Genomic DNA, 18,938 nt, shown 5'->3' with positions numbered 1-18,938 from the left:
TAAACTATTGATGAAATTGTATTCCTTTTAAGTATTGTTTTTTAATTATTTGGTTCATAATGTCTCCAAATGTATGCATAAAATAGCTTCTGAACGTGTGGATACAGCATTGATAATAGTACATTTAATGTACGTCTATATACACCTGGGGAAATAATTGTTCAACAACAAGGAGGTATTGCGGTAATATTATTTTAAGTAAATGTTTAATAATAATACAATGGTTGCACTTAAAAAATCAAGGACTAATTAGATGATGTATTTTGAGCCAACTATAATTTTACTTGTGTTTGCGTTGTTTACTCTTATTTTTCTTTGCAAAGATTCTGCCTTCATCATAAGCTTATAACTTGATAATATTAGTAGCAAACTATTCTATTAAAATGCAAGTTGTGCAAAATTAATTTAGTGGACTGTAAGTTAGAATTATTCTGTCATCATTAGAAAGTGAAGAAAAGCAACTATTTACTTTGCGATATATATTGATTTTGTATCTTCTCTCATTCCTTTTACTAGACACTCTAAGGTATAATAATACACAGGTATTTGTATTTACAAACATTTATACCCCTACCCCGAAGGTTTTTAAGGAAGTAAATGTTTGTTTCGTTTTCCGCGATAGACAGCTTTAGTTACAAATAATTCAGAAAGTGCAGATTACAGAGGCACCAGTGATGCTCTTAGAAAGTTGACTCTTTGAGAAATATTTTGATGGTATGATCAAAGAAATTGGTCAACTGGTTGAAAAGTTATTTGTGCTTGAAAATTAAAAAAACTAATGAAAAAATCGCTATATTTTGCAATATTATTATGATGGAGGGAAAACACTGTGCAGACTTGTGAAAAAAATTATGCTGTATAAGGTATTCGTTCAAATCTGCTGATGGCAGATGGTTCGATCTCTTTCGTTCTTGTAATTTTGATGTGAAAGATGTGCCACAAACCGCTCGTCAAATCACTGAAAAATTTGATGGAATTATTAAAAAGGTAGAGGAAGATAAGTAAATCAGCTCTGTCGACATTAGGAGAAAACTAGTCATTGATAGGATAAATGTCAAAACATTGTCGATATTAATGAAGCATTTGAATTTGAAGCATTTGAGTTTGAATAAATTTATTTGCACCCTATAAAAAAAACTGGACGAGTTTCCCTAAATAAACAAAACAAACTTTTTACTTGACCCAATACAAAAAACCCTGGTCAAATCTTGACCAATTTCCTTAATGAATTAGTAAAATAAAAAAATAAAAAAACTTGTTCTTCTATTTTGCTCAGTTTCTCATTATTGCTTTAATTTGATTAATTATATGCACCTTTAATTATTCTATTTAAATGTGAAGTGTTGGCAAACTAACTCTTCCAAAAGTTAACTCTTCTTAATCATTAGTTAATAACAAGCATTATTTAGTTAGTGCTTTTAAGAACCTCATTAAAAGTTAAAAACATTCCTAATAAGTACTTATAAGATTATATTATACTTATGAATTTCTTCATTATTCAAAAGCACTTTATTTCCATTTACTCATGTATCTTCTTACATTTGTAGCTTGTTCTTTGCATCTTTGCATATAAATTATCATTCTTCTTCATATAATTCAATCAATTAATTTAGTGGCCATGGAACATACACTGAAGATGATTACTTAAAAGCCTCAGTTGGGAGTTGTAGAACAAGTTAATAAATTGATATCCGTGAACCTCTGAAAAGCAGATATGTCGGTGAAATTGGTGATGTTATAGTTGGACGTATCACAGAAGTTCAACAAAAAAGATGGAAAGTAGATACAAACTCCAGACTTGACTCTGTTTTACTATTGTCATCGGTTAACTTGCCAGGAGGAGAGCTGGTTAGTATAACATGTGTAACATTTAACAAACAGTATAGTTAAATATAATTGCATTTGTATAAATAAACTTAAGATTTTATCAAAAAGTTTATGTAAATATTTTTTGGTTTATTTTAGCGTAGACGTTCTGTTGAAGATGAACAAGCTATGAGACGTTATTTGCAAGAGGGTGATCTTATCAGTGCAGAAGTACAAAATGTTTATGGTGATGGTTCGCTATCACTGCACACAAGAAGTTTAAATATGGAAAGGTATTGCAGCAATTAGTTTTATTTATTAGATTAATACATCAGATTTGGATGATATACCATAATATGTTTCTAATATCATTGTGCTTAATAAGAGGCATTTTAAGAGCTTTATTATATTGATAATGGATAAAAATGGTTTTTTACATTAATTCATTCATTCAAATTGATTTGTCTCATGCATTTGTGGCAGTGATTGAAATGCATTGTCAATTCATAATTTATGATTTTACTTATGATGTTTAATTTATTTCTCAGTTATCTCAAGGAATTATGGTTAAAGTTTTTTCCATCTCTAGTGAAACGGCGAAAGAATCATTTTCACAATTTACCCTGTGGTGCTTCTGTTATCCTCGGAAACAATGGATTTATATGGATATGTCCAACAATCAATCAAGATGTGGTGGTGCTGGTGGTTTTACACAAAATTTAGAGGAGGTATAATAGATACTTTGACTTATCTATTTTATTCATTATAAAATCATAGTACGAAGCCCTGCATCAGATTTAAAAAATTATAAATCAAGTGCCTCTTCAACTAGTCATATGTCATGAAAATCTAAATTCTTATCTCTAATGGTTTTATCTTAAGTGTAACTTTGTTTGTTTTCAACTAAGTTTGTTAGTTCGAATTATTCAACATGCATTTGTCATTTTAGGTGGTTCCAAGAGATGACAGAGAAATGATTGCCCGAATTAGAAATGTTATTTTAGCTTTGGCGCATTTCAAGCTTCAGTTGTGTGATACTAGTATAACCTATGCAGTGGAAGAATCTATATCTGCAAATTATACTCCTAGAGATTTAATCACACACGGAATATATGTTAGATGTTGTGATAAGAACTAAACACAGATTACAAGAATTAAAATGAGTGAATATATTTTTCAGAACTGAATTCGTTTTATTTTAATTTCATTCAAGTTTAAAATAGCTTGGGATGTACTAAATGTCTTGTAAAAACGTAATTCTTCCAGAACTGAACTTTTGTCCAGAATACCTGATACAATTTAGTGATATCACAATATGACAATTTAATAAATGTGGTCGTTGTTACTACTTATTATGGGAAGCTGGGGAAAAAGACTGGTATGAATAATTTGATTTCAACAGATTGAAATTTAATTAGGTTTTTCAATTACATAACGGTATTAAATTATGTAATCAATCAATGCATTTTATTTAATATATTTAATATTGGTGTTTATTTTATATATTTATAATATATCATTATGGTATAATGATAGTACGTTAAATATACATTTAAATATAATATGAATCAGTTGCTGCCATAAATTTCATCAAAATCTGCTGAAAACTGGAAGCTAGAATGCCCTTGCTCTATTTGATATTATTATAAATATATATGAAAAGCACTGATGATCTGATCTATTCATCTGATCACTGATAATATGATCTAAATGTAGTAAATTCACTACAAGACTGTAGTAGATAACTACAGTAATTTTAAATATACTGCTACGAGTATAGTAAACCAATGGTACATTGCATCTTAAAGCAAATTGCAGAAGTTCCTGTACTGTAATTTACAATTTCATAGAACTTATAAATTTGATGACGACGTTTATATATATCTACATGAAAGTAAATGAGAAGGACTTTATCTCATTACTTAGAATTATAAAAACTGAATTCTAAGTTAAAATCATTTATTTCAAGTAAGTAAGTATATAAGTCAGCTTCAGAATCTCAGCTTTGATTTGATAGAAATATAAAAAAGTTTGAATTTTTGATATCAAAATATATTTTTTTTGCCTTCTCCTAAAACTAATTATTATTACACACTGTTACACAAGAAAAATGTTTTTTGAATCATTCTTCCCGTTCTCTCAATAACTGTTATTATTATTTGCTTGTTTTGCTCCATATCTCCAAAACGGCTCTAGCTGCCTTTGCAAAAATAAAACCAGCAAATCTCCCCGTCAATAAGAATCGAACGTTTTATGAATCATTCTCATTGGTTGCTCTCTAAAACTGATATTTTAAGATCTTTTTGCTCTATTTTTGCTATCAGCACGTCTTCCAATCGGTTGATCCGTGCTCCCGAAATCGTTGAAAAATTATATTCATAACATACATACACACCCACCCTTTTTTTCTAAGGTTTGGCAAAATGTTTGGAAAGCAAATCATTTTCGATTTTCGAACAATTAACTAAATTATGGCTAATTAAACTAAAGTATTTTGGATAAATTTTAATAATACAAATTATTCACTAATAAAACTAAACTATTCACCTGATCTGATCACTTAGAAATTCCACATTTACTTAGTTCAGGCAGTAATCAAAGCTTCTGTGATCTATTATTTGCCTGTTAATAATTTAACAGCGACATAAAGTTTCTTATCACATTAATTAATTAACAATTATTAAGATAAATTTTATCTAACGATGATCTAACGTATATGATTATGATTTCACATATTTTTGCTTGTGGATACTCAGCTACTTCTTTTTTGCATGGTTAACACATCTGTGAAATTAGCCACTTAGTTTTTTGACAACTAGCACATGTTTGGTGTTTTGATTTAACACCAAACACAAATAAGCATTTGAAATCAAAGTTACAAAATAATAGAGAATGACAATACATTAAAGATAAAACGATTCAAAAATGAATTATGTGAAAAGCGTATTCAACAAAAAGTTCTCTTTTCAAAAATCTTCTACGTGGGTTGTACCTGAAAATGAACATATTTTAACTACCCCTGAATTTTTATGCTTTGAATTGTTACAATTAAAGAACATTTGAATTCTGTGAAAAGTAAATTAAACGTTTATCCTATTGAAGAATGGAGTATGCACACGAAAAAACGGAACCCAGCTGGGGAGGTATAATTATTATGAATTTATTTTATTTCATTAATTTAAGTTTTGATATATATGGTTACTTATTTTATTTCATAACTAATATTATTTGTTCACTTGCTTATTGACATTCATTAAATGTAGTAATTAGTACTCAGCTAAATCCCATGAAAATAGTTTTATATATGCAGAAATTGTTAATGCCTTCTTCTTTACAGAGTCGATTTATTCTTTTGACAAAGTATATTTGTTTTTATTTGAAATATTTTACCCTATTTAAAATATTACTTATTCTTTTCTAATACAATTTTTAAATGTCCTTTATATTTGTAGATACAATGGAAATTAAGGAACACCTACAACGCAGAGTTTGTCACTCAAGCTTGGTGCAAGATGTTCGAGTGTTTATGTTCTTATGACCTGGTATCATTATCGCCTGGCGATAAAGAATTTAATAGCTTGCATTTATGTGAAGCTCCAGGGGCTTTTATAGCTGCTTTAAATCATTTTTTAAAGAACTAGACATAAAGATTTTCGGGTAAGTAAGAAATGATTATTTATAGCTTAAGAAAGTTTTTCAAATTATAAATTTTTTTAGTACGATAGTAATAATACATACGGTAATGCTGAGTTTTATTAATTGTTTTTATTTTTTATGCTCCTACTGGAAAGATGTATTTGTAAAATTGTGTTTATTCTAACAATGTGCTCATAGTGCCAGAGTACTATTTCTAAATTATTCTCAAAATCTTTTTAGTAGTTACATGTATCAGTAACAGTTATTTCCTTCTTTATTTACATTGTGTATCAATAGAGTTTAGTTTATTAACAAACATTTATGTTTAAATATATTTCCCAATTTTTCTACAGTATTAGAATATAATATTGATAACAGATTTATTTTAATACATAACTATCTTTCTAGCTATTCGAATACAATATAAGTTTTTTAAAATTGCTAATCTCAAACATTAAAAGAATACTATTATTTCCAGTTCAATTGGATTGCAACTACTTTAAATCCATATTATGAAGGCAACCAAGTCTCTAACATGATTTTGGATGACCGGCTCATGCTGCATACATTGGACCATTGGCATTTCGGACATGATTTTACTGGAAATATAATGGACATAAGAATATAGAAAGTTTGAGAACTGAATGTGAAAAATTAAGCCGGTTAGTTAATTTAAATATATAATATTTTTTTATTAAGTATATTAAGAAATAACATAGTTAAAATGATTTGAGTTTTAGAAATGGTTCTGCCAATTTTACTGCATTTATAAGATTTGCAGTCCAGTAATCTCTGAAAAAACATATAAATATAATTTTTTAAATTCTCAAAGGAGAAGTTCATGTTCTCGCCAGAAAATTACTTCTTAATTTTGTTTTCTCAACGTTACAAGTCATTCTGAATTGTTTGACGTCAAACTTGGGTAACATGTGTTTGTGGAAATTAGTTTTTGGTAAAGTTCAGTCATAATTAATTGTTGAATTTTTTTTTTTTGTCTATTTTTATAAAATCTTGTATTGCGATATAGATCATGATCTTATAGGACATACTAAAATATTGAAGGCCTACAATAAGTAGCTCAATCATAAAAATTAATTGTATACTGAAATAATGTACTGCGCTTTCAGAAAATGCACAGTATATGTATATTTAATCCATTTGTCAATGAATGAATTGTGAATAGTATGCATTAGTTTCTTTCAATATAATACTCTACAACAAGGTGTAGAGTATATTTATAAATCAGTCATAAATTAATATACTGATTTTTTATTGATTGCCTTAATGTAAAAAGATGTAAGTGGCATTCTAAAAATCTAGTTCGATATTATTCAAATTTGAATTTGGGCAATTTACCAGATTGTTTTCACATAGATCGCCGATGATGCTTTTAAATAAAATATATTATAATTTAGGTTGTCCTAATTACTGCTGATGGATCCATAGACTGTTTTCGCACACCAGAAGAACAAGAAAATAAAGTAGCACAACTGCACATTTATGAAGTGTTGACTGCATTATTAATTTTGCATTGTGGGGGTTCATTTATGCTGAAAATGTTCACATTTTTCGAATGTTCAAGTATAAATATATTATATTTATTAAACTTATGCTTTGCATCAGTAAGTGTTTTTAAGCCGGCCACATCTAAAGGTGGTAACTCAGAAGTATATGTCATTTGTATGGGTTATAATCGAAGTAACAAATTTTTAGATCTTGTTTATTTACTACTAAATAAGCTTGAAAATAAAGTGCTTTTTGAAAAATCAATATTCAGAAGACAAGATGTACCAGATGACTTTTTAGAGCAAGTGTATAATTGTGCTCGGTATTTCATGAATATCCAATGTTCGGTTATTGAAAATAATATTTCGACCTTTCACAAGCCAGTCGCTTATCATCTTGTGCAAAAATATAAAAGTTCAGTTACACAACATTTTTTAAAAGAATACCAAGTCGAAGTTATAGAAGAAAATTTGAAATTAGTATGTGGTGTTATACAATATAATTCACTTAACTTAAATCCTCGTCTGCATACCGGAAACTATGATGAGCGCACCAGATTATTAAAAGATGAAGAAAAACTTAAATTTCTTCAAGAACGTTGTAATCATTTTCAGATATACCATTGGACAGAAAAAGATGGTTTTAAGTTTCTAAATATTTGTACAAAATTGAATGATTTTGAATTATTATTTAAGTTTGGTAAACCTGTTAGTATTTTAGGAAGCTCCAAATTTATATTTGCCCCTCTTTTAGATATGCATAAAGAGTGTTTAAGAATATGTAATAACAATGCTTTACAAAAATCAAATGAAATAGCATGGCTTAATATACATGACTTTTTAAAAGGTGAAAAATTTATTTGGACTGTGAATGATAAAATAGATTTTTATATGAATTATGATGAATATGAGAAAAAAACATTCACAAAATTTTTACAATTCCAATTACAACCTGGTCAAAATATTGCAGTTTGGAATTTTCCGACATATACTTTATTTTCTGTTGGAGTTTTGTATTTATTAGCTAATTTTTATTTTGAAAGGATTGTATTTGTTAAATATAACTGTATATTATTTTTAAATTTTAGAAGCTGTATAAAACCTTATTTAAAAGAAATATTAGATTGTATAAATAAAAGAAAAGATGACAAAAGTATTTTATCTGTAGTACCAATAAGTAATATTTGTAGCGGACAGTTTTATAGTGATGTTCTAATGTTCAACAATGCGAACTTGATGTACGAAAGTCATATACTTTTATACAATTAAATTATATAAATAATTTTTATAAATTTTGAAACTGAATGTGTTATTAATTCAGTGAGTGACTCCTTTTAAGTATACCTTAAAAGCAACTATTGATGGATAAGATGAATAAATTTATGATCATTGTTTTAGGTGAAATATTTTTGCATTTACTAACTTATTTATGAACAGTATAAAGATAAGAGATGTAAATTTTTTGTTTTTCATATAAGTGTTATATATATAAGTGATTCTCTTTCTGTACTTAATATATAATAAATCTTGTGACACTAATAATCAATATTGATTGTAATACTAAATAGCATATATTATTTATATTTTAAGTCCAAGAAAGTTATTGTTAATAGCTGTAAGTATTTGGTGCAATCACTTTTGGTTAGGGAATGTAAAAAACATTTGCAATAAAAACAACATTTAATCACATCCATTAAAACAGAAATTCATATGGTGAATACAGATGATAAAAAGTGTATTGATTTTCAAATAATATGAAAATAAAATAATAAGAATAATTAACTCAAATGCCTTAAAATAATTTTAATTCACATTTTTTGGGAAGAAATATATTTGGCGCAGACTTTCTACAATGAAATGAAACAATGTTCGAATTAATAATTTCAAGTGATATTTGCAGATGTTATGATCAATTTTAAAACAAAATTAGCCATTAATGATTAAATGTTCGATATGCTTTTAAAATTTGCTTTGTTGGATTTTTCGTAACTCCTCGAAACATATTTTTCTCTGGTTTTTGATGGAATTATCAAATTGCATTTTCTATGTGTTTTTAACATTTTACGCAGAGGTAGTCTGTGTTAATATGGTACTAAAATAAGCAATAAATTATCTAATTATTCGTAAGAACTATTATCAAAATTCTTATTAAGATTATTATGGTTTCTGACATTGCAATTTATGAGATAATATAATTAAAAATATTACATATAAATTATAGTCTATAAATAGTCTGCAATGAAAGTTGTTTTAATCTATTGTTTACAAAATTCAATATTTTAATATTGCGCGTATTTAGCGCAAAATTAAATTTCCAAAGTGACATTAAAATATTGTTTTTACAGATCACAGTTTGCGCAAAAATATTCGAAATAGTTGCATAAGAAAGAAAGGTTTTCATATTTTTCCAAAGCTTAGTTATTTATTAATAATTTTTATTGCATCAAAATTGAAATACTATTTTAATATAACAGTTAACCAGAAATAAACGTTTTTTATAGCTTTTTAATGAAATTTCAAAACAAAAAAAAGATCACTTTTGAATTACCCGCCTCCCTATTTCCTACGGCTGTCGTTGAATTTCGACAGCGCTGTCGTCGGTTGCGTCTCTGTGACGTCATATTATTGATCGCCGAGCTGTGGCAGTCGCCATGTCGCCATTTTGAAAATTAGAGAAAACAGAGTTTGGTGTAATAATTATTAAACAAATCTTGGATCATCTGCTATATTATAAGTGATTTGTGTGTGTTATTAATTTAGTGAGTGTGTGCACAACTGAACGGATTAAGGTGAGTGAATATTTTGCTAGTTATCTTGTGAATAAACATTGAAATCGAGAACGCCGATTGACGTCTTTGTTTTGTCAAATAACGGGACTCATTTTCCTTCGAGGGCTTCGATAGATCTTTTCTTAATGATGCTTCAAGATACTATAATGTTAATGGTTCGTTTTGCTAATGGTGTGATGATTTTTTGACTGTTCCAAAGTTTGTTTGGGTCCATTTCATCTTGGGTTAAGGAACAAAGTACCCGACCTTCGAAGGAGTTTATCATTAAACATATTATCCTATACGAAATATCATTTATTTTTGTAGACCTCTCCTACAAATGTGCATAACTACTGCGCAATTATAAAAGGTATTGCATTCAGATATTTCTATGGAATTAAAACTGTTAATAACACCCGTTATAAAACATTTCGACCAATACAAATTTTATGGCTTCACAAATTCTTCAATCGGATCTCGAAATAACTTAGAAACGATTTTAGGACATTTTAATTGAATTTCGACATGTTGACAATGTCCTATTTTGAATAAATATGACATAATTACATAACCTATAAAACCAAAATTTGGATGACAATGAAAAATCTATTTTTGCATATATTCACTGATAATTCATTTATGTTTACTTGTATCAAAAATATATATTCACTGTTGATTTCATGTATTGCTATGGTTTTAAATACATATACAAATTATAGAATAATCAAATAAAATAAGATATCAATTTTTCTGAACTTATTTGACGCCTTAATTTGATTTTAATTATGTTTGAGGTTTGGTAGTTGTTAAAAGAGGTTATAATTAAATGAGAATTCATAATCAAATCATAATTTATTATTAAAATGTGAATTTATTCTGAGTTGAAATTTGTACATATGTATGTACGTGAGTTTTGGGTTTTTTATAATAATTTTGATGTTGAAATATGTGTTTCAAATTCTTCAGGACAGTACATCAAATAAAAAGGGAAGAAAGATTTATTACTTTCATTCAATTCAGAATTCAGATTTTTCACAATTATTAGGGTATGAGAATTAATGTCCCACAAATAATCTATAATATTTTATCGTTCTCTTTAATGGGAATATTATAATTTCAACAAATATTGTATATTTATTATTAAATTATAAAAAATGAAATAAACAATAATTATTGTAATATTTAATTATCGAATTGGAAAATAAGGTTCACAAGGTTTCATTTGCATTTACAGCAGCTAGAGTTCAGGAACATGTTAAAATTATATTATTAAATTTGTAGAAGATTTATATAATTTCTATTCATCTGATTTAGTCCATTATTATTGATAATTTAATTGCATCTTTAAAATTACGAGAAAATTTTATTATAAATCAATTTCTAAAATTTAAAAGCAGTTTATGAACTAAAATAACCTATAATTTTAACTTTATTTTAAAATTTGAGTGTTTTTTTTTTCAAATTTGTTATTATTGCATTATATTGAAGTATAAGAAATTCCCACAATATACAAGTATACAATACAATATATTTTTAACTTGTATATTGCATAAAATATACAAGTTTTAATTATAGCAAATTTAGTTTAATTTTAAGCTGCATCGTTCATTGGCTTTTGGTACTCGTTCCTTGCTTTAATATAAAATTTATCAAATTTGATTTTTTTTGAAATTTTTTACGTCGTAAATAGTAATTTCAATAATAAATATCGTAATGGTTCTAAATAAATGTGTTACTTACAATTGTTAATTTTTATTTTTGCGTAGTATATTTTCTATATGACATATGTTTGTGTAATAATTCATTCATAAAATCCATCAACATTCATTTTCATTCATCCTTATCTAAGTATAAATTTTTGTCGATTGTTCCACTACCTCCATTGATTATATTTATATTGAATAAATGTTTGAAGAACATGTTTTGATTGTAAAAATCAGAATGTAAATATTTGAAATCGAGTATATACAGTCAAACTCTTTGACATAACATTAATAAACCTATAATATGAATCACCGAAAAATCACAACAATAACATCTCAATAATTCGGCGATTGGTTTTGAAAATAGAATGCATTCACGCGTTATCGCGTTGCGACGCGAATTATTTGCACATTTGTTTATCACACGAAATTTCTTGTCGATTAATCATATCGTGACACAAATTTGGATCTAATGTTTATTCATTGCGATTTTTGCAATAATAAATATTTGTTCTAAATGAGAATTGCGTAATAAACACCGAGATGTATGGGCCAATTCTCCAATACACATCTTACTTATTTCGCTAAAATATTATTATAAGTGTGATAGCTATTCTCGGTCACATATTTTATGTTATGACACTTAGGAGATAACAATAAGCAGCTTAAAATAATGGATACTGAAGCGTTGCACTTATAAATAAAATAGGAGTGAAGTTGAACTAATGTTATTTCGACCATTGTGCCATTTTGAGGTTAGTTTTCAGCCATTGGCAGTATCAAAAATGTATAAAAACCATAGACCTTAAACTACATGGACTGCTAGTCCTCATGTTTTTAACTTCCCGTAGGGCAAGTTATAGTAATCGCAAAAAAATCGAAAATGAATTTTTTTATATACCTTTACGTTTCAAAACCTTCTGAACATTTTGGCATTCCTTAGAAAAAAAGTGTGTGTGTGTGTGGATACAAAGTTTCGTCGACGATTTCGGGAACACGGATGAAGCGATTTGGATATTTCAAAAAACATTCGATTTGTATTGATAAGGAGACGTGCTGTTTTGTTTTTGGCGAAGGCAGGTCTAGCCGTTCCGAAGATATGGGGCAAAAAGTGCAAAAAACGGTAACTCAGTGTTTAAGAGAACGGAGCGTCCGATTTGAATAATTAAAAAAACATTTTGCTTGTATTAACAAGATGAAGAACTGATCAAATTTTCATGATGGCAGGTCAAGCGGTTTCGGAGATCTAGTAAAAATAGTAAAAAAAAGTGCCATTTGGTCTAATGATCATTAGACATATGCACATGGAATTATCAGATATTTTATAGTGATTTTAACAATAAGTATAAATTTTGTTTACATTCTTATGGGTTCCGTACCAATGTTTATCCGTTAGACGGCGACGCGTCGCTTACGTGCTTCAATATTTCGTCTCTATGCAGTTAAAGCAGTACGATTGCTTTGAAAAAAGTTCAGAATTTCAAAAGTATTTCAAAATAAATTTTTCTTCAAAAAGTTTTTTTTTAAAAACAACGTAATTTTTTGTCAAAAATTTATAGTTTTTAAAAAATCTAATTTTTTTTAGAGTAATTTTTTTTCAAAAATGTTAATCATTAAAAAAAAATAATTTTTGGTATGGGAAGTTCTAGCAATTTGCCTTAAGGCACGATGCCATGCGCCCCACTAGTTTCCAATTCATTATCATAGTAGTTATAGTTATTTGTCCAACTTATAGTCAAGTGATACAATGTTGAATGGAAAGGTTTTATTAATATAATACAATATCTAGATTTCAAACAAATTCCTTTCGCTTCTGCGAATTATTCACAATTTTTTATACGATTTGTATAATCTCTGGGAGAATATATGCTCGATGTCCTCTTATTGTTGAAGAAGTGACTTATACAATCTAGTCCCCACCTCAGTCAGCTCGGTATCAAGCAGTGTGATACTTATTTATCTATTTATAAGCAAGCCGTAATCAATGATAATAAATATTATTTCAGGCTCTTGTCAAGCGTATTTATAGTTAATACTTGAAAGAAAGTAATTTCAAAATATTCATAGTAAAAAAAATAAAATTTTGAGGACGCGATTCCAAAAATAATCAAAGGGTGTATGGCATCGTGACTTAAGTCAAATTGCTGTACCGAAAATTAAATTTTTTTATGAAGCTTTAAATTTTTTGAAAACTGAAAAAAATAGATTTAGATACAAGAAAAACATTTTCATGAGAAACTTGAAATTATTTATTACATATTGTAATTTTTTCAAAATTTTGACTTTTTTTCATTTTTGGAACTTTTGTCTCCCATTCTTTAATACGGTTCGACCTGCCTTTATCAAAAATTAATCAGCACGTCTCATCATCAATACGAATCGAATGTTTTTTTAATTAGTCAAATCGATTGATGCGTGTTCCCGAAATCGTCGAACATACACGTACATAAATGCTTTCTAAGGTATACTAAAATGTTCAGAAACCTTTGAAACGTATAGATATGAATATCTAATATACAAAAGAAAGAAGGGTGGTTGATCTCTGAGTTGTATCGAGAAAAATACCAGGATAAAATATAAGGTAGCAATCACATATTCTTGGGAGAATGTAGTTAATATGACAACATTGTCGAACAAATAACAAAACCCTTAATCTTTGTTTATAAATAAGTTAGGTTATTATAGGTTAATGAAGTCAAACTTAGGCTACGTTTCCTATCATTTCATAATACTAAATTAATTCTTTTTCATGCATTCGAAAAAGTTCGGAGAAGACTTGGATGTTCTTTCTAAGCAAGAGTTATTATAGGCCAGTGGATTCCTCTGATTATAACAAAATTTTAATTTCATGCACATTACGTCGCATTTAAAATTACAGTTATTAATAATTCATTGTTTGAAAACGCAACGGATCGAGCAGTTACGTCAGTCGGTGAATATCGCATACCAGACCTCAAAGGAGTCTACAATTTTTGAGCTCACAATGGTTTTTAAGATATTTATGGTATCCAAATATTAAATTATCTATCGACGACTATTTTTTTTTTTTTATTAACTAATAAACAGCAATCAAAATTACATATAATGCTATAAGCTATTCTGCTACGATTTAACAATAAAGTTTTACATAATAAAAGAAATATAATAATAATATAAACAGAAAAAGATAATGATAATGATAATTTACAAAAAAATAAACCTACTCAAGTAGATCTGTTGGACAGTTTCTTTTAAGTCTTCTGCTTGTTGGCGCATGCAGAAAGGGTTACAATAATTCGTCGTTTGAATGGTTTTCAATTTTCTGGCTTTTGTCTTTGAGAAAATGTTTAATATAAGGTATGTTCAAATCATTGTGAATAGTGTGGTTTGAAACATACTATGGAGCAGCATAGCACGTTTCTAGAAGAGTTTTGGATTCAATTCTTTGCATCATAACTATATTAGATTTGCTGTCACATCCCCATAGTTCAATGCTATAGGTCCAAATTGGTTTAATAATGGTTTCATATATTAAGACCTTGTTAACCAGAGATAGTTTGGAGTTCCTTCCTATGAGCCAAAATAATTCTTTTAAACGTTACTTTCCGGATGTACAAGTAATATGGTTAGGTTTTGGTGGTTTGTTTTTTATTTTCAAATTTTTGCCCATTCTTCAATTAGATTTAAAAGTTGTTGCAGCTTCATAGACGCTGTCTTTGGATTTTCATCAAATGCAAGAACTGATGCAACTTCATCTGCAAGCGTGGCAGTTGTTGTTTGTCTGGTCGAAAAATCATTTGTAAAGAGCAAATACAGAAATGGACCCAACACCCTTGCCTGCGGAACCCCAGCCTTCATAATGTTTGGTTCTGAACAACAATTTTTTGTTTGAAATTCTATTGTAATATAAGTCTATTGTTTAAATAGGATGAAGAAGTTCTTCATGTCAAACCTTATCAAATGCTTGACCTGTATCGATCATTATAACAGTTTCAAAAATACTCTCAAAAGATATTTTTTTAGTATCTCGAGAAAATTTGGAAGATCTGTCGAAGATTGGTCGATAAGTCAAAAGATGATTTGGAAGAATTGAAAGATTGAAAGTTAAAGAATTTTAACAAACATCAATAAAAGTAATGTAGTATATAGAAACTTATAGTAATACATTGTCGTATACCATCTATAAAAAATTATCGTAGTCTGTTTTATGCAACTTTCGACAATAATTTCAACATATTCTACATGAAGTCTTTGCAGTAATTAATATTTTTATTGTTATTAGTATAAGTTGGATTTATGTTATAAATTTGTAATGGAACTTTTGGGTAACGTTTGGTCTTGCCATATTTTAAAAATTTAATTTAAAAAAGAACAAAATTTTTTGAAGACTCCAACTCTACACTCTGTCAGTGGTGTTCAGAAGAATTATCACGATGACCATAGTTTAGGGAAAATCTGATAAAGTTTTGTATTTCAATTTTCCAACTCCTGAATATTTACAAACGTTTACTCTTCTATGGCAGAGTATTTGTTCCAAATTAACATATAAATTATTAAATTCTCCATAATATAATAAATGGATTTTAATAATTTGTATGCGTAGTACGATTTGTTGTTAATTTACATATAGACATATATCATGTTTTGTTGAACTGCGTTGTGCGAAATAGTTAATCATTTGTGAAATTAATTATTGATTTTATCTTGTTTAGTTCATTATGTTAAAAGCCAAATTGGAAGAAAATTTGTATGCTTTGATAATAATACCCAAATAGTTTAGGCGACAATAAAATTTGCCTGTGCAGCTTGTTTAATTTATACATTATTTTAATTTTTGAATTGTTTATATCAAGGAACTTATTGATTCGAAATACTTAGTTTACCTGAAAGATAATTATAATTTAGTAAATTTATTTGAAGTTTTTGCAACATAGTGTTTGAATAATCATTCAAATATTTACATATTTTAAGCTTCTTGTCCAAATGATTCGTATGGTATATATTACCATCAAAATCTACGTATCTTAATACCTGAGTTTTTATGTTTATTAGACAAAGAATTCTTTGTCCCAGAAAATAGTTTTATAGTTCAAAATATTGCCTTGTGTTTAATTATTTTAGTTTTCTTCTTAATTGTGCAATTCTTCATCACTTGCATTTTCTAGTATAATACAAAAATTTTATGCATAAACTAAGTTTTGCACTGTTCAGAGAAGTTGCGTACAAACCTATCAGTAGAAGCTTATATACCAAATTTTTATTTATTAATCGCTTAAAATTGACCTAGCAATTTATTGTCAGTTGTGAAAATATTCATTAAAACAATCTATTTATTATTGATCATTGCGACATCAATTTAATTTTAATGATGCTCTTTAATTTCTATCGTACCGTGTCTTCTCTAACTTTAATTCGTTCAAGAGTCATTTGTCATGGCTGGAAGATTGCATTTTATGCCTGAAACGTGTTTGTTAATTTCTGGAGCATATCCATACAGAATTAAATAATTTTTGTATATTACCAGAAGTTGTATCAATTGATGAAAAGCGATGCTCTTGAAATATTACTTTGTGTTAAGGTATATACAAATAAAAGTTCACTGGAATTATCATATCGCTGTAATCATGTATAAATTTAACTAAGTAAGTGGTATTTTGGACTAACAATGAGGCAAGTTGCATGAACTTCCCGACATGTGTAAATAATCGATTTAATCAATAAATATTTGATTTGTATATGATCTACCTGCCTAATAGTTTATTTGTTCATCTGTTTAAGGTGTAAGGGGTACTTTGAGGTACGAAAAAATGAGAATTTTCAGTATTTTTTTTTGATATTAAACAATGTTTTTTTACAAAAATATTAATACGCCATTATTATACAATGTTTTGACTTGAAGTAACAAACATTTCAGAAAAAAAAATCCCAAAGTTATAGCTGTTTTTGTTGACCCTGTTTCAAAAAACGGTCCTGGCGGTGACCATCATAACTCCTTCTTGATTCATCTAAAATCAATCAAATAAAAAATAGTTTTATAAATAGATAATCCTGGGCCTGATCGAAGGTTTTCTTTTTTTTTTTGCAAAAATTAACAAAATGGCAGCATCAGAAACAAAATTTCTAGATTTTGGGTAAAAAATTAACAGTTAAATGGTCTTAAAAAATTGAAATTTTTGAAAAAATAAAAATCCTTTGATCAGGCCCGAGTTTATTATGTATTCTAAAAGCTGTATAAATTTCATTAAAATTTACTAAGCGGTTTTTGAGTTACAGTGGTCACCGGTTCAAGAAACATAGTTTTGAGAAAAACGCGTTTAAAGTTTCACATTGGATTTACGTACAGAATTTATACTTATTGTTAAAATCTCTATAAAATATCTGATAATTTGATGTGCATATGTCTAATGATCATTTTTGACCGCCCAATGGCTTTTTTTTACTTTTTTTTATTAGATCTCCGAAACCGCTAGACCTGCCTTTATGAAAATTTGATCAATTTTTTATCTTGTCAATACAAGTAAAATGTTTTTTGAATTATTAAAATCGGACGCTCCGTTCTCTTAAAAACTGAGTTACCGTTTTTGGCACTTTTTGCCCCGTATCTTCGGAACGGCTAGACCTGCCTTCGCCAAAAACTAATCAGCACGTCTCCTTATCAATATGAATCGAATGTTTTTTGAATATTCAAATCGGTTGATCGGTGTTCCCGAAATCGTCGACAAAAATTGTATCCGAACACACACACGCGCGCACACGCGTACACACACACACACATACATACATTTTTTCTAAGGTATGCCAAAATGTTCAGAAACCTTCAAAACGTCGACAAATGCAAAAATTTTCATTTTTGATTTTTTTGCGATTACTATAACTTGCCCTACGGGAAGTTAATAAAAAAAAATAGTATATGTTAAAATGGAAATGTCAAAGGCAGAAAATGCGTCAAAGATATCATATCGCTGTAATCATGTATAAATTTAACTAAGTAAGTGGTATTTTGGACTAACAATGAGGCAAGTTGCATGAACTTCCCGACATGTGTAAATAATCGATTTAATCAATAAATATTTGATTTGTATATGATCTACCTGCCTAATAGTTTATTTGTTCATCTGTTTAAGGTGTAAGGGGTACTTTGAGGTACGAAAAAATGAGAATTTTCAGTATTTTTTTTTGATATTAAACAATGTTTTTTTACAAAAATATTAATACGCCATTATTATACAATGTTTTGACTTGAAGTAACAAACATTTCAGAAAAAAAAAATCCCAAAGTTATAGCTGTTTTTGTTGACCCTGTTTCAAAAAACGGTCCTGGCGGTGACCATCATAACTCCTTCTTGATTCATCTAAAATCAATCAAATAAAAAAATAGTTTTATAAATAGATAATCCTGGGCCTGATCGAAGGTTTTCTTTTTTTTTTGCAAAAATTAACAAAATGGCAGCATCAGAAACAAAATTTCTAGATTTTGGGTAAAAAATTAACAGTTAAATGGTCTTAAAAAATTGAAATTTTTGAAAAAATAAAAATCCTTT

General features: G+C 28.1%; 1 pseudogene; it reads left to right on the top strand.

Moving 5' to 3' along the window:
- The window catches only part of LOC113386867, a 23,550-nt pseudogene extending 15,504 nt beyond the window's left edge, over positions 1-8,046 (top strand).
- The last annotated feature ends 10,892 nt before the right edge of the window (positions 8,047-18,938 follow it).

The sequence above is a fragment of the Ctenocephalides felis genome, unplaced genomic scaffold (assembly GCF_003426905.1).
Source record: "Ctenocephalides felis isolate EL2017-DRISC unplaced genomic scaffold, ASM342690v1 CF-g0.4_SCAFFOLD_00845, whole genome shotgun sequence".
Lineage (NCBI taxonomy): Eukaryota > Metazoa > Arthropoda > Insecta > Siphonaptera > Pulicidae > Ctenocephalides > Ctenocephalides felis.
Note: the sequence above shows the minus strand (reverse complement) of the source record. Positions and strands in the feature narration are given on the sequence as shown.